The sequence below is a fragment of the Rhincodon typus genome, chromosome 4 (assembly GCF_021869965.1).
Source record: "Rhincodon typus isolate 14 chromosome 4, sRhiTyp1.1, whole genome shotgun sequence".
In the NCBI taxonomy this organism is placed as follows: domain Eukaryota; kingdom Metazoa; phylum Chordata; class Chondrichthyes; order Orectolobiformes; family Rhincodontidae; genus Rhincodon; species Rhincodon typus.
In genome coordinates this window covers 69920135-69934264 of record NC_063335.1, presented here as the reverse complement: position 1 = coordinate 69934264, position 14130 = coordinate 69920135, and the positions used below count along the sequence as shown (strand labels likewise).

At 41.8% G+C, this 14130-nt stretch overlaps 1 protein-coding gene across 1 annotated transcript in view; it reads right to left on the bottom strand.

Annotated features, from left to right (window-relative positions):
* The window catches only part of klhl14 (kelch-like family member 14), a 150158-nt gene that overhangs the window by 111983 nt on the left and 24045 nt on the right, over positions 1-14130 (bottom strand). The gene's annotated exons all lie outside the window — the stretch shown is intronic.

Below are 14130 nucleotides of genomic sequence, written 5' to 3'. Positions count from 1 at the left end.
ATGTAATATGGAAAAAGTATTACAAAACTTAGACTCTGGAGCCACTTGCAAACCTTCAGTTTCCTTCTCTTAAGATATAGCAGCAATGCAACAGAGAAACAGTCAGACCCTTGAAAAAAAAACTGAGTCTGGCATTAATCTTTATCATACAGAGTCATAGAGTTGGACAGTACAGAAACGGACCCTTTGGTCCAACTTGTCCATGTCAACTGAATATCCTAAACTAATCTAGTCCCATTTGCCAACATTTGGCCCATATCCCTCTAAACCCTTCCTATACATGTACCCATCCACATTCTTTTAAACATTGTGACTGTACCAGCATCCACCACATCCTCTGGCAGCTCATTCCATATACACATCACCCTCTGCATGAAAAAGTTGCCACTTATGTCTCTTTTAACTATTTCCCCTCTCTTCTTAAACCTATGCCCTCTCATTTTGGACTCCCCTACCCTGGGGGAAAGACATTGGCTATTCACGCTATCCGTGCCCCTCATATTTGTATAAACCTCTAGAAGATCACCCCTTAGCCTGTGACACTCCAGGGAAAATAGCCTCTGAAATAAACTTTCTTCCTCTACACCACCAATTTTGGTGTCATCTGCAAGCTTACTAACCATTCCTCCTATATTCAATCCAAATCATTTATATAAAATGACAAAAAGCAGTGGACCTAACACTGATCCTTGGGGCATACAGCTGATCACAGGCATTCACTCCAAAAAGTAACCCTCCATTACCATCACCCTCAGTCTCCTAGCTTCAAGCCAATTTTGTATCTTTATGTCTAGTTGTCCCTGGATTCCATGTGATCTAACCTTGCTAACCAGTCTACCATGTGGAATCTTGTCAAATGCCTTACTAAGTCCATATACAGAACATCCACTGCTCTGCCTTCATCAAGAGACAGCAAGAACTGCAGATGCTGGAGCTGGAGAAACACAGCAGGCCAGACAGCATCAGAGGAGCAGGAAAGTTGATGTTTCAGGTCGGGACCCTTCTTCAGAATGAAAGGATCCTGACTTGGAACGTCAACTTTCCTGCTCCTCTGATACTGCCTTGCCTGCTGTGTTCCTCCAGCTCCATACTGTGTTGTCACTGCCTTCATCAATCTTCTTTATCACTTCTTCAAAAAGCTCAATCAAGTTTGTGAGACATGACGTCCCACGCACAAAGCCATGTTGACTATCCCTAATCAGTCCTTGCCTTTCCAAATACATGTAAATCTTGTCCCTCATAATCCCCTCCAACAACTTGCCAACCACTGATGTCAGGCTCACCAGTCTATAGTTCCCTGGGTTTTCTTTACCACCTTTCTTAAACACTTGTACCATATTAGCCACACTCCAGTCTTCCAGCACTTCACTCATGGTTGTCAATGATGCAATATCTCAGGAAGGGATCTAGCAGTCGCTTCCCACAAAGTTTTGGGATACACCTGATCAGGTCTCGGGGATTGACCCACCTTTATGCATTTTAAGACATCCAGCACCTCCTTCCCTTGTCTAGCGTCTATATCCTTCTTCACCATGAATACTGATGCAAAATACTCATTTAGTATCTCACCTATCTCCTGCGGTTATATACGTACATGTCTCATGGTGATAAATGAATACTAGCAAGGTTAACAAAGCGCCAGATTGTTGCGTAGATATATTTGACTCATAGTCTGCTGTACTGCAACAGGTAAGAAGCTAGCTTTCTTTTCTCAGTTGAATTGTATCACAACATCACTTAAGTTACTATCAAAGATGTTGATTTCTTTTAAAGTCAGAAACTCCTTTGCTTTTGAGTAACCATATCTTAAAATAAATATTGGTGCGATAGTGTAAAATGGGTAGTGGTGAGTAGCAACCTTGGTTTAGATTTCTCTTGATTTCTATTTCCATTGAAGTTGATAAATTAGGAGCTATTCAAAATAGATTGCTACTCACAGGGTGGAATTTAATGTCCCTTAAAGTGAGTTTGGAAGGAGGGGCATTCAAATCAATATGGAACCTTTCCGACTATATTCACATCCAAATCATTTATATAAAATGACAAAAAGCAGTGGACCTAACACTGATCCTTGGGGCATACAGCTGATCACAGTCATTCACTCCAAAAAGCAACCCTCCATCACCACCACCCTCTGTCTCCTAGCTTCAAGCCAATTTTGTATCTAAGTGCCTAGTTCTCCCTGGATTCCACGTGATCTAACCTTGCTAACCAGTCTACCATGCGGAATTTTGTCAAATGCTTCGCTAAGTCCACATAGAGAACGTCCACTGCTCTGCCTTCATCAAGAGACTGCAAGAACTGCAGATGCTGGAGTCAGAGACAACACAGTGTGGAGCTGGAGGAACACAGCAGACCAGGCAGCATCAGGTGGACAGTGACCCTGCCACATTCATGTCTCTATCTAATTATGTCTAGTAAGGGAAGGCTCATGTGTGACCTTCCTGCCCCACTGCCAAACCAGGACCGTACGTGGATACTTAACTTCTGCTTAAAGGCCTTGTCCTGCCACTGCTGGTGTCTAACCAGTGATAGGTGAACCATTCACCACGCAGGGAGCTGAAAAGCAAACATCACTGCCTAATCAAGAAACCTGGCATCAGGAAGAGGGGGCTCACTGAAAGTCATGCTCCAGCTCTTAACTTTATAATAACCCCCTCCATTCCTCAATGCTTCCCCATCCTGTCCTCCTCATTGCTGAGGTTCTGGTTGGTGGGTTGTCAGCACTTACCACCACTTCGTCAATAAAACTGTCTGTAATGAGGAACTGCACTTTCTCATTGGCTGCTTGGTTCTTGGGGGTGTGGTGGATAAAGAATTTTGACTGCCGAGATCTTTGATCCAGGGAAGGTCTTCCCCAAAAGAGGTGAAGCAGGGCTTTATCTGTCTTCCAGCCAGCTGAGGAGACCCTGTTGCCTGGAATAACTTCCACCGCTACCATTCACTTAAACACCATCACACAGTCAAGATGTATGATGCATAACGTTTTACACAACAATCATTTCCAGTCATTCGAGATCTTTTCACATCATACGTTATACACTTCATAGGCGGTTTGGAAATATCTTTTATCTTGCCATCTTAATTCGAGCATTAGGAAACAGACTATAGTCAACTCAAGAGACTCCTACAATCATTTCTTCCATCTTTTAGTATGAGCTGGCTTTTTAATATAATTGTGGATGCACTTCTAAATCTTGCCATTTAGTAATTCAAAACATCAATGTACTGCTTCAGTACACTGTATCAACACTGCTCTTCAAACAAATATTTTGACAATTATTTTTGTTTAGTTACATGAAGATGAACTCCCTGCAGACAATTGTCAGTTTATTTTATAAGAAATTACACTTGACATCAGATAAGATGAAGTGAAATCGTAAATTCAAACAGAAATGTTGAAAATATGCAGCAAGTCAACAGTATCCAAGAGAGAGAGAGAAAAACAGCTAATGAGTGGAATCTTGTGGAAGTGATGGGGCTTTGGCTGAGAGCTGGAGAGCTCACACTGCATCACCTCTTTTGCCAATCAAGGTTTCGCCAGACCAGAAGCAGGCGATCCCCTGTGATCAAGGGCACCACTGGTAGAATCATACCCAGCAAAGCTACTGACAAATTGGAGGCCAGCAGCGCCACTAGGAGGGTGGTGGCTGTTGCTAGCATGACACCCACTGGAAGCCTGAGATCCAGCAGGGACTGATGCAGAGGTGAGTGGTGGTAGGCTGTGTGTGTAGGACCGGTAGCAAGAACAGGAGGAGAATCTCAACAGGACCCTTTTTTCCTGATGCTCTTTTTCATGATCAAGCATTAAGTACTTTTGAATGAAGGATTTCATGGGAGCCTACAAGCAAAAACTCCAAAGCTTGCTCATTGTACTCCTTCATTCCCATCCACTTATACCAGTGTCAACAGAATGTGGCCCCTTAAGTGTGCATTAACTACCTACTTAGGTGTATCTCTCGGTGATAGTGGCACGAAGGCTGTCTAAGGGCCTGGCTGCCACTGACTTAAATGAGATGGAGGCAGAAAGGTGGATAGTCACCATTCTGCACCTTTCCACGTGATTAAATGTCCACCCCAACACCAAAGTCCCAAGGGAAAGCACGATATTCCTCAATTTTTCAGGCCGCGCTCTCTATAGTTGTTCCCAAACATTTCCTTTTCTAAGTATAGATTTCAAATGTCTGCAATATTTTCCCTTTCTAAGAAGTTTTTTTTGTTTTGGAATTCGGTGGCCAACTGTTCAGGAGCAGTGCCAATGGTACAAATTTGGGCAACATCATAATTCTTTCCCTTATCAGAACAAACATGATTCAAGAAATGACCTTCAAGTTAGCAAAGCCCTTGTCATCAACAGTTAACGTCAAAGCAGATTTCTGTCAAACTCAGCTTTGGCAATTCAGATTTAGACTGCTGTTACTGGTCTCTTTTTAAAACTTTTTGTATTGCCACAGTATCACCCTGAAAGTAGCAGCAGTTTATTTAAACATTCTTTTAATTGTTTGATAATGGGTCAATGACTGGGCTTAAGTCAAGCAATGATTCTGATTCCCACCCCTTCCTCATACAGAAGCACTTGGACAGCTCTCTATAAAACACTTTAAAAGCACTACCAAGACTGGGAATAATGGGGTAGTTGATAATTTACACCACATGAGAAGCTGGATTTACTGCTGGGTGGTCCTGTACAATCACATGAGAGATCACTCATTTCATTCTCATTGGAGGGAATGTTGAACTCCATTTTGTCAGTGGTGGGAATGCGTTGGTGTGGAAAACCTACTCACTAACTAATTTTGTTCATTATTGAACCACTTAAAGGACATTATCCATGAACCCAACAGAATATAGGGACTTGTAAATACTTGATTGGATACGTGGGTGTTTTTGGTGTTTGCTTCTTTTAAAAAAACAGTAAAATACAGCTCATGATTTCTCTGAACTCCCAGGTATTTTTCTGTACATGCTAAATGCCATACTGCAGTTAGGCAGAGATCCCCCAGGGAATGTTGCTTTTAAAGGCACCTCAAGGCCAATCAAGTGACTCCATATCAGGAAGGGGAATATCTGCTGAGAGCCACATCTCTGCCCTTGAATTTGACCCAGCACTCATCCAACCTCTTGCCCACAACCCAACCCCCTTATCAAAAATACACCCACAGCCTCCAACCTACCTCAGTCATATCTTTCCAGGGACCCTATAAATGGCCTTACTGTATGAGCAGTAGCAATTTCCCTCCATCTGGTGCTGCTGGGAACATACAGCTCTCAGTGTCTGATTGGCTGGCAGCTGCTGGTAATTAGGATTTCCCAGGTAAGGCCTGCCACTGGTCAATTAACACCTGAGAGGCACTTCATTTAATTGGAACTCCTCCAATGAAGTAACATAGGTTCTGCAACCAGTGGGCAAGACCCACCAGGGTAAGTTACACCCAGTCCTAGATCTAAGTGCTCTGCACTGGCTGTTGGGAGATATTTCATGAACGTATCTAGATGCATTCATTCATTTTTGATTCAGATAAAAATCAAAATTGATTTCTAAATGTTCAGCTCTCTTTGATGTTTTTATGTTCTATTAATTTGAAAAATGCTCAATTTTAAAAATGTATTCTCAAAACAAGATTATTAGTGTTCAAACATTCAGTCCTTTTTCTGGAGGCAAACAATCAGGAGTGCAGTCAAAGCAGAAGCATCGTCAGTCACTTATTCTGACTCAAAATCACCCTCTCTGATCCATTCATTAATTTCTTTCCTGACACTGCAATGATTGACAATTTACAATAAAGTTGATCACACAAGTCAGATCCTCACTATCTTTGGTGGTTACTGTATTTTGAGCAATTTGTTAACATTTCACAACTTGGGGTGATCTAGGTATAGCAGCCCTGTACCTGAAGGAATGACCTATCTTAATTGCCAACTGATGTTTTCATGTGTATTTTCACCGCTTTGTTTAAAATTTGCAATCAGATTCAGCAAACTCTACCAGGAAACTGAATTTTGAATCTAATGGGTAAGATGAGGCAGGACCTTTTGCTCTCACTGATGGCAAGCTTGAGGTATGAAGGGCATTTTATTAGCTGAAGTTGCATTGTACTTGAAGCAAACCATTTTTTTGCCTCCACCTGAATTTATCTCTGGTCAGAAGTTAGCCCATGATTATATGAAGCTGTTAAGTGGCCAAGTAAGGATTGTTTAAGGGACTTATCCCATGCTCGAGCCCGGGTGTCCTTGGAGAGGGAGCAAACAGTGTCCACCAACGCTCTTGATTCTTTTAGGGAGCAGTGGGCACTGTGAGGAGAGGAGTGCTTTATTTCCCCCTTCAATTCTATTTTGATTTAGTCCCTACCCTTCCACTTTCTTTTTCACTTAAGTATTGCCCTTATGAGGCTTTGTTCGTTACTGGTTCACTGACCACATAGGTGCTTTCCTGGTGATGAAAATATTGAATAAAATTATTTGCACAATGGTGTCTTTACTGGGTCACTGCAACATACACACACAAACCATGGATGATGTGGGGAGAAAAATAAGCAGAAAAGAAAGAAGACAAAATAAAGAAAAATGAAAAAAAAGGAGAGACCAATCTCATACTGAAGCCCAGATGTCCTTGGACAGGAAGGATGCAGTGTCCCCCAATGCTCTCGATATCCCATGATACCGTGAGGGGTGGAGCGCTTTATTTTCCCCTCCAATTCTATTTTGATTTGACCCCTACCCTTCCCCTTCACTTTATTCACATAAGCATTGCCTCTGTCGGGCTTTGCTTGTTACCGGTTTGCTGGCCACGTGGATGTTTTACTGATGGTGGAAATATTGAATAAATTTTTGCGCACAGTGTCTTCACTGAGTCACTGCACATACACACACACACACACACACACAACATGGGTGCTGTGGAGAAAAAATAAGCACTACAGCTGTGCAGTGGTAGTGCAGGGGATAAAGAAGGATATTCAGAATCTCCTCGTTTCAGGAAAAAGGGAAAAAAGGGACTTATCCTATTGCCATTGGGATTAGACCAGTTGCAAGTGGACCTATCACTATGGGCTGTTGTTACCTTAGGGTCTCTTGATCACAGCCGATCTGTGTCTAATCAAGTCACAAGAAGTTGGAAGGGGAGGCTCTGATGAGAGCCAGACTCCCATTCTTGCTTCCAGCCGTCATGCTCCTTAGACTACCCAACACTGCAAAAACCCTTCCCACATTAATTACATGTAGCATGGGTCCTCAGAATCCTGGGATTTGAGGTAGGGTGGAGGGGGGGAATTGTAGTACCCTCAGCAATCCCAGCATTTCCAGTAGTGCTATTGAGCTGAAACATACCAGCCACTGATTGGCCAGCAAGTCACAAAAGGTGTGACTTCCACCCCAAAGGGGTCTTGTTACCAGTGGAATGGTTGCCAATGGCCTTACTGCTGCTTCTCTGGCATGTGGTTTAAAAGACTTTCCTGAAAAGAAGCAGTCTGGGTCTCTCACCAGCTTTCCAGTCTGTAGGCAGGACACTAATGTGATAAGATTCCACCTTTGGCTGTGTTTCAATGCTTGTAGCATCTATTAATTCTATTCGTTGCCATGTATCAGATACACTTCTTCTCATCTCCTTTATATTTACATTGATTTAAGTAATATATAGTGGTCTTCAGATCAAAATATCTTTTTGTATGCATAAAGACACCTGTAAAGAATGACCAGAGATTTCATCAGAAAAGGCAAAAATAAATGTTTTCCAGAGGAGGAGCATATATCTTGACTGCTCAGAAACTTCACCAGATGATCTGTTCTGCTGCACATTGAGATCCTGCTGTTCTGTGATACATTTCTACCATTATGCTATTAACGTTTGTGAAATATAATGTGAGGGGGAATTATTTTTTTTCAGACTGTAATTGATCTTGTTTCATTAAGACAAAACTCATTTGCAGTGATACTAGAATTCAACCCTATTCCCTTTCATCTCCCGTGCTCGAGGACAGGAAACAAAAGTTGTATGAGGAGTGAAAGTTACTTCAGCATCCAAAGACTAATGTTGTTGAGCATTGCCTCTGATAGGGCCATTTCATTTATGCAATGATGCTAAGACAGAGGTACCTCCTAATAGCATTAATGAACTCTTCTTCACTGGAGAACAAATGAAGAAAGAATGCAGAGTTGAAGCGGCCACAACTGGGAAAGTCATGATCAGACAGAAAAAGAAAAATAAAGAATGTAGGAAAAGGAAGAGAGGAAGTGGATATAGACAATGGAAAGAAAAGAAATGTGGCAATGCTGAGGCAGAGGTTTGAAAACTCTGTTCTCTTCTCATCATCCTCTGTAATCTGTCTTTCTTCTTTGTTCCCTCTTACTGTCTTGCATATCTGAACAAATTTTCCAAGGTTTGTCAAGAGCTGGTATTACATAACGACTTTTAGCCTTTTTTTCTCCACCTTATTGAGAAGTACTTCACCTTCGCACACTGACCTTCCATGGTGGTAAAGTTAGAACATGACTGAAATGGGGTTGGAGACAATTGTTCAATCACTTCACTGTCACAATGGCCAGAAGACAGGAAGAGAAATCCCAAAAGAAAAATGTATTCTCTTCTATATTTTTCTATTTAAATTCTGGATCTTTTAAAAATGGACAGCCTTACTTGGGCTCAGAAAATGGGTGAGACTGATTGTATGAATATAATTCCAGAAGCTTCTGAAAACTTTGTAATTTGTTTTATTTTTCCAAGATGGTGGTGGTGGAATAGGCAGTGTCTGGGTTTACCCCGGGGATCACCCTTTCCATCTGCTTCTCTCTTCCTTCCTTTTCTCATTCTTCTCTTTTTATATTTTTTTAGTTTCTTTTAAAGTTATTTTGTGGAGAGAATGGCAGTGACTGCATCGGAGCATTGCAGCAGCTGAGGGCCCACAGTGGGATGGTCAGTAGCCCTTGAATGAAATGGAAAGGCTAGCAGTCGGTGGGCCCAGAGTGGAGCAGGATGGCCAGCGGGCTGGGGGCCTGCAGCGGGACGGCTGGCAGTCAGTGGACTGGGGCCTGGTGTGGTCAGCCTGCCACAGATGATGGTCTGCAGCTTGTGAGCACTGTTGGGGTTGGTACAGTGCGGGGGAGAGTGAGACCACATATAGAAAGCCCCAAGCGTGGAGTGACTGCAGGCTATTGAAGGACTGCAATGTTTATCTTTTAAATTTATTTCTTTATTTTCATAATTCATAAAATGAAGAACTGTAATATAGAACTTTTAGCTTTTATTAATTTCTCCATTTTTGTACCGAATCTATTTTACTACTTAAAATTTGTAACTAGGTACTTTGTACCTAAGATGGGGCTACGTGTGGCGACATTGTACACTTTTCAAAGTAATCTTGTACTTTTGTATTTGAGTACATGTGACAATAAAACCTAATTCTACTTCTAAAAACCTAATTCTAATTGTAGACATTCAACTAATGCTGACATAACTGACTTCGAGATGGGCCGTCTTCCTCTTGCCAGCTCTGGACTAATAAAAACACCATGACCCATTATATTAAAATGGGTATTGATGCTTTGATAGTTATCTCTTCATCCTGAAATGGAAAGTCTGGTAGGGGAGGTAGAGAACATAGAACAGTACAGTATAAGAACAGGCCCTTCGGTCTACCACATCTGTGCCGACCATAGTGTCATTCTAAACTAATCCCATCTGTCTTCACATGGTCTGTATCCTCTATTCCTCGCTTGTTCATATGCCTAAAGGGCGGCACGGTGGCACAGTGATTAGCACTGCTGCCTCACAGCGCCAGGGACCCGGGTTTGATTCCAGCCTCAGGCGTCTGTCTGTGTGGAGTTTGCACATTCTCCCCGTGTCAGTGTGGATATCCTCTGGGTGCTCCGGTTTCCTCCCACAGTCCAAAGATGTGCAGGTTAGGTGGATTGGCCATGCTAAATTGCCTGTAGTGTTCAGGGAGGTGGGTTATAGGGGGATGGGTCTGGGTGGGATGCTTTGAGGTTCAGTGTGGACTTGTTGGGCCGAAGGGCCTGTTTCCACACTGTAGGGATTCTATGATTCTATGTTTCTTAAACATTGCTATTGTATCTCTTCTATCACCTTCCCTGACACCACATTCCAGGCACCTACTACCCTCACAAATCTAAGCTACAGTGTTAGTTTAACAATCTTCCAATTTGCCATCTGGGATAGGTCCTCAGCAACGGAGATGCCTGTCTTTATCTCAGAGCTTGTTGAATTAAGTTACAATTCTGGGATTCTAAGTCAGTTGCTGTTTGACACAAAAACAGAAGTTGCCCGAAAAGCACAGCAGGTTTGACAGCACCTGTGAAGAGAAATCAGTGTTAACGTTTTGGGTCCGGTGAGCCTTCCTCAGAATTGCTGTTTGACCTCCAGAGAGTGAACACAACTATAGGCTTAGTTGACAGCCTGCAGTGGACACTCATCTGTGTCTCTAGACTTCTAGATGGGGAGAAGAATGCACTGCCTGCAAGAAGGAAAAATATAGGGCCCTCTCTCTGAGGAAACTATTATTGGATTATGAGCCCTAGGAAGTTGTAACTCATGTCAACTAATTTTTTTAAAACCCATGTATTTACCAAAACTTGAAATTTATAACCTAGCTCTGTTCCGGTATGGTCTTTCTCAGTTTATTGATTGCTTGAGTGTATATATGGAATAGCAAAGCAACTCTTCTGCATTTGAATCTTTAGCTAGTAAGCCAAATCTTTGATTTCATCTCAAAGGAATTTTGCTGCAGGTTTATCTCAAAAATTGGAATCTAAAAACCAGGGTTAGAGGAATACCCTTCGGCTTACCTCAGTAGGCAACAGAGGTTGAAAGGGAAATGAATAAACCGAACAGCACCTCACTATCTTGGGCTTAAGAGGTGAAAGGCAATCATAATTTAAGGTCCTCCCAATCCCACTCTGCTATGGCATTGGATTTAAAGCCATAGAGTATATCATGATTGTCATTTAGTTTAAATGCTGCCATATTATAATTGCAGCTTCATTATGGAGCATAAGTATATAATTATATTTGTTTCTTATCTGGATTCTAAATGCTCAAGCTGCTTCACTTACAGTTGAATATATGACAAAGTGGTAAGAAGATACGTTGGCCATTTACAGTCTAGTTTGATGTTCAAATCACTTTTTGGTGTTCCTAGCTAAATCAGCAAAGCTACTTCAGACTTGCTATTTAATTGTTATTTTGTGATAACATAAGAAAATTCCATGAAGTTTCTGTTTCAGGTGGTGTGTTTAACGGCTACCACAAACTGCACATTAAAGTAATTACTATAAAAGTAGGGTCACATGACTGTGGCATGCAAATAACAGCACTAAGGGTGCAAATGTACTCCTTCAAACATCCCACTTTAAGGGCCTTTTAAAGAGGGTACCAGATATAGTGGAATTGCTTATTACAAGTTTCAATTTCCTGGGCACTTCCTATGGAATCTGCGGCTTGGGGATTCTGCATGGCAAACTCCATTTTGTGTTGTGATTGTGTATTGTGAATTTCATATTATCTGGCAGCTTCACAAAATTGTATTATATCCTTGTGAAGACTCAGCCAGTAAAATCATTTATACAGGGGTCTTCCGTATCCCTACTTATCCTGCCATCAGAATTTCATAAGCTATCCTTAATATCTCATGACAACGCTTCAATAGTACACTATCTGGTGAATCACTGTCCACTCTTACATCCACTGGTCTGTGAAAAGGTCTGCCTCTGCATCAGAAATCTATTTTGGATATAGCAGCATTTCAGAACTCCCTCTTCTTGAGTTGACTAGGCTACTTGACTTATCTTTACATTGGCTGGCTGAGCCTTATCATAGAAGACTTATTGAATATTTCCTTCAGATTATCTAAATCTCCAGAGAAGATTTCAAATAATCATAGGTTATAGATCATGGAATCCCTACAGTGTGGAAACAGGCCCTTCAGCCCAACAAATCCACACCGATCCTCAGACCATCCCACCCTGACCCATCCCCCTATAACCCACCTAATCTACACATCCCCGAACACTAGGGGCAATTTAGCATGGCCAATCCACCTAGCCCAGACATCTTTGGACTGTGGAAGGAAACCCACGCAGACACGGGCAGAATGTGCAAACTCCACACAGTGAGTCACCCTAGGGTGGAATCGAACCTGGGTCCCTGGCGTTGTGAGGCAGCAGTGCTAACCACTGAGTCACCATGCCACCCCAGATAATCACATATCTGTTTGTGACGTCAATTTGACCTGTGCCAATGAGCCTTTTTTGTCCATGGCTCGGATCAGAAGACATGAAGGAAAACTTCCTGGAACCATTTACAGTGACCGCTCTGTATCTGTCCTTGACTGCATCTGGCCTTTCCATAGCTACTGGAGAAACTGGTACTGTCAGTCCAGGCAAATCATTCCACAAAATTAGGTCAATTTGTCTGCAGGTGAATAATGAACAATCCCCACAATTACTGTTCCAGGTATTAAATCTCACTCTAGGTTTACCCATTACAAAGATATTGGGTATGATTTTATAGCCATTATGGAGACATGGTTACAATGAGATCAAAGCTGGAAATTAAATTTTCAGGGGTATGTGACTTTTCAAAAGGACAGAGAGGAAGAAAAAGGCTGGTGGAGTAGCATTGATGGTACAGGATGGAATAAGTATGATAGAAATAATGATCCTGAATTGGAAGATATAGGATCCATATGGATGGAGATAAGAAATAAAGAGTAAAAGAAGATACTTGTAGGAGTAGTCAATGTGTCCCTTAACAGTAGCTATAGAGTCATAGAGTCATAGAGCTGTACAGCACGGAAACAGACCCTTCAGTTCAATACATCCATGCCAACCAGATACCGTAATTAAATCTAGTCCCATTTGCCAGCATTTGGCCTATTTCCCTTTAAACCCTTCCTGTCCATATACCTATCCAGATGCCTTTTAAATGTTGCAATTATACCAGCTTCCACCACCTCCTCTGGCAGCTCATTCTAGTCGTGCACCACCCTCTGCATGAAAAAGTTGCCCTTTAGGTAACCTTTTTCTCTGAGCACTACACTGCCAATTATGGTGTCATCTGCAAACTTACTAACCATATGGGGGAGGCAATGGCCTAGTGGTAATATCACTGGACTGTTAATCCAGAGACCCAGATAACATTCTGGAGACCTGGGTTTGAATCCCACCACAGCAGATGGTGGTATTTGAATTCAATAAATACCTGGATTTAAGAATCCAGTGATGACCGTGAATCCATTGTTGACTGTTGGGAAAAACACATCTGCTTCACTAATGTCCTTTAAGGAAGGAAACTGCTATCCTTACCTGTTCTGCCCTACATGTGACTCCAGACCCACAGCAATGTGTTTGAGTCTTAACTGTCCTCTGGACAATTAGGGATGGGCAATATATGCTGCCCAACCAGTGATGCCCTCATCCCATTAATGAATAATAAAAACCTCCTACGTTCTCATCCAAATCCTATATGATGGGACAGAGAACAAGTGATAATGTGGGTATGGAACAAAGGCAGTTCATTAATTATGTGGGGACTTTAATCTTCATATTGATTGGAATAGTGAGATTAACAGAGGGAGCCATGAGTAAGAATTCAGAGCATACTGAGGACAGTTTCCGAGAACAATATGTTGTGGATCCAACAAAGGATCAGGCTATTTTGGAATGTGGTAAGGTGTAATCAGTCAACTTTAATAAATGATGTCAGAGGAAAAGATCTTCTTGGAAACAGTGCTAACAAAATAGTAGGCTTTAACATTCAGTTTGAGAAGGAGGAATTTGTATTGGAAACAAATACTCTAAGCTTAAATAAAGGTAATTACAAAGGAATGAGGGCAGAGCTTGCTGGATTGTACTGGGAAAGGAGCTCAGCAGCACAGTCAGTTGAGGAACAAAATCAGTCATTTAAGAAAATAGTTCATGGCTCACAGTGAGGAAGAAGGATTCTAGGAAGAGGGTAAGCCAGCCATGGTTAACCAACGAAGTTAAGGATAGCATCGGATTGAAAGGAAAAGCATAAAATGTAGCAAAAACTTATCGGTAAACCAGAGGATTGGGAATGTTTTAAAACCAAAAAAAAATTACAAAAAAAAAACCACAGGGAGAAGATCGACTTTGAGGGAA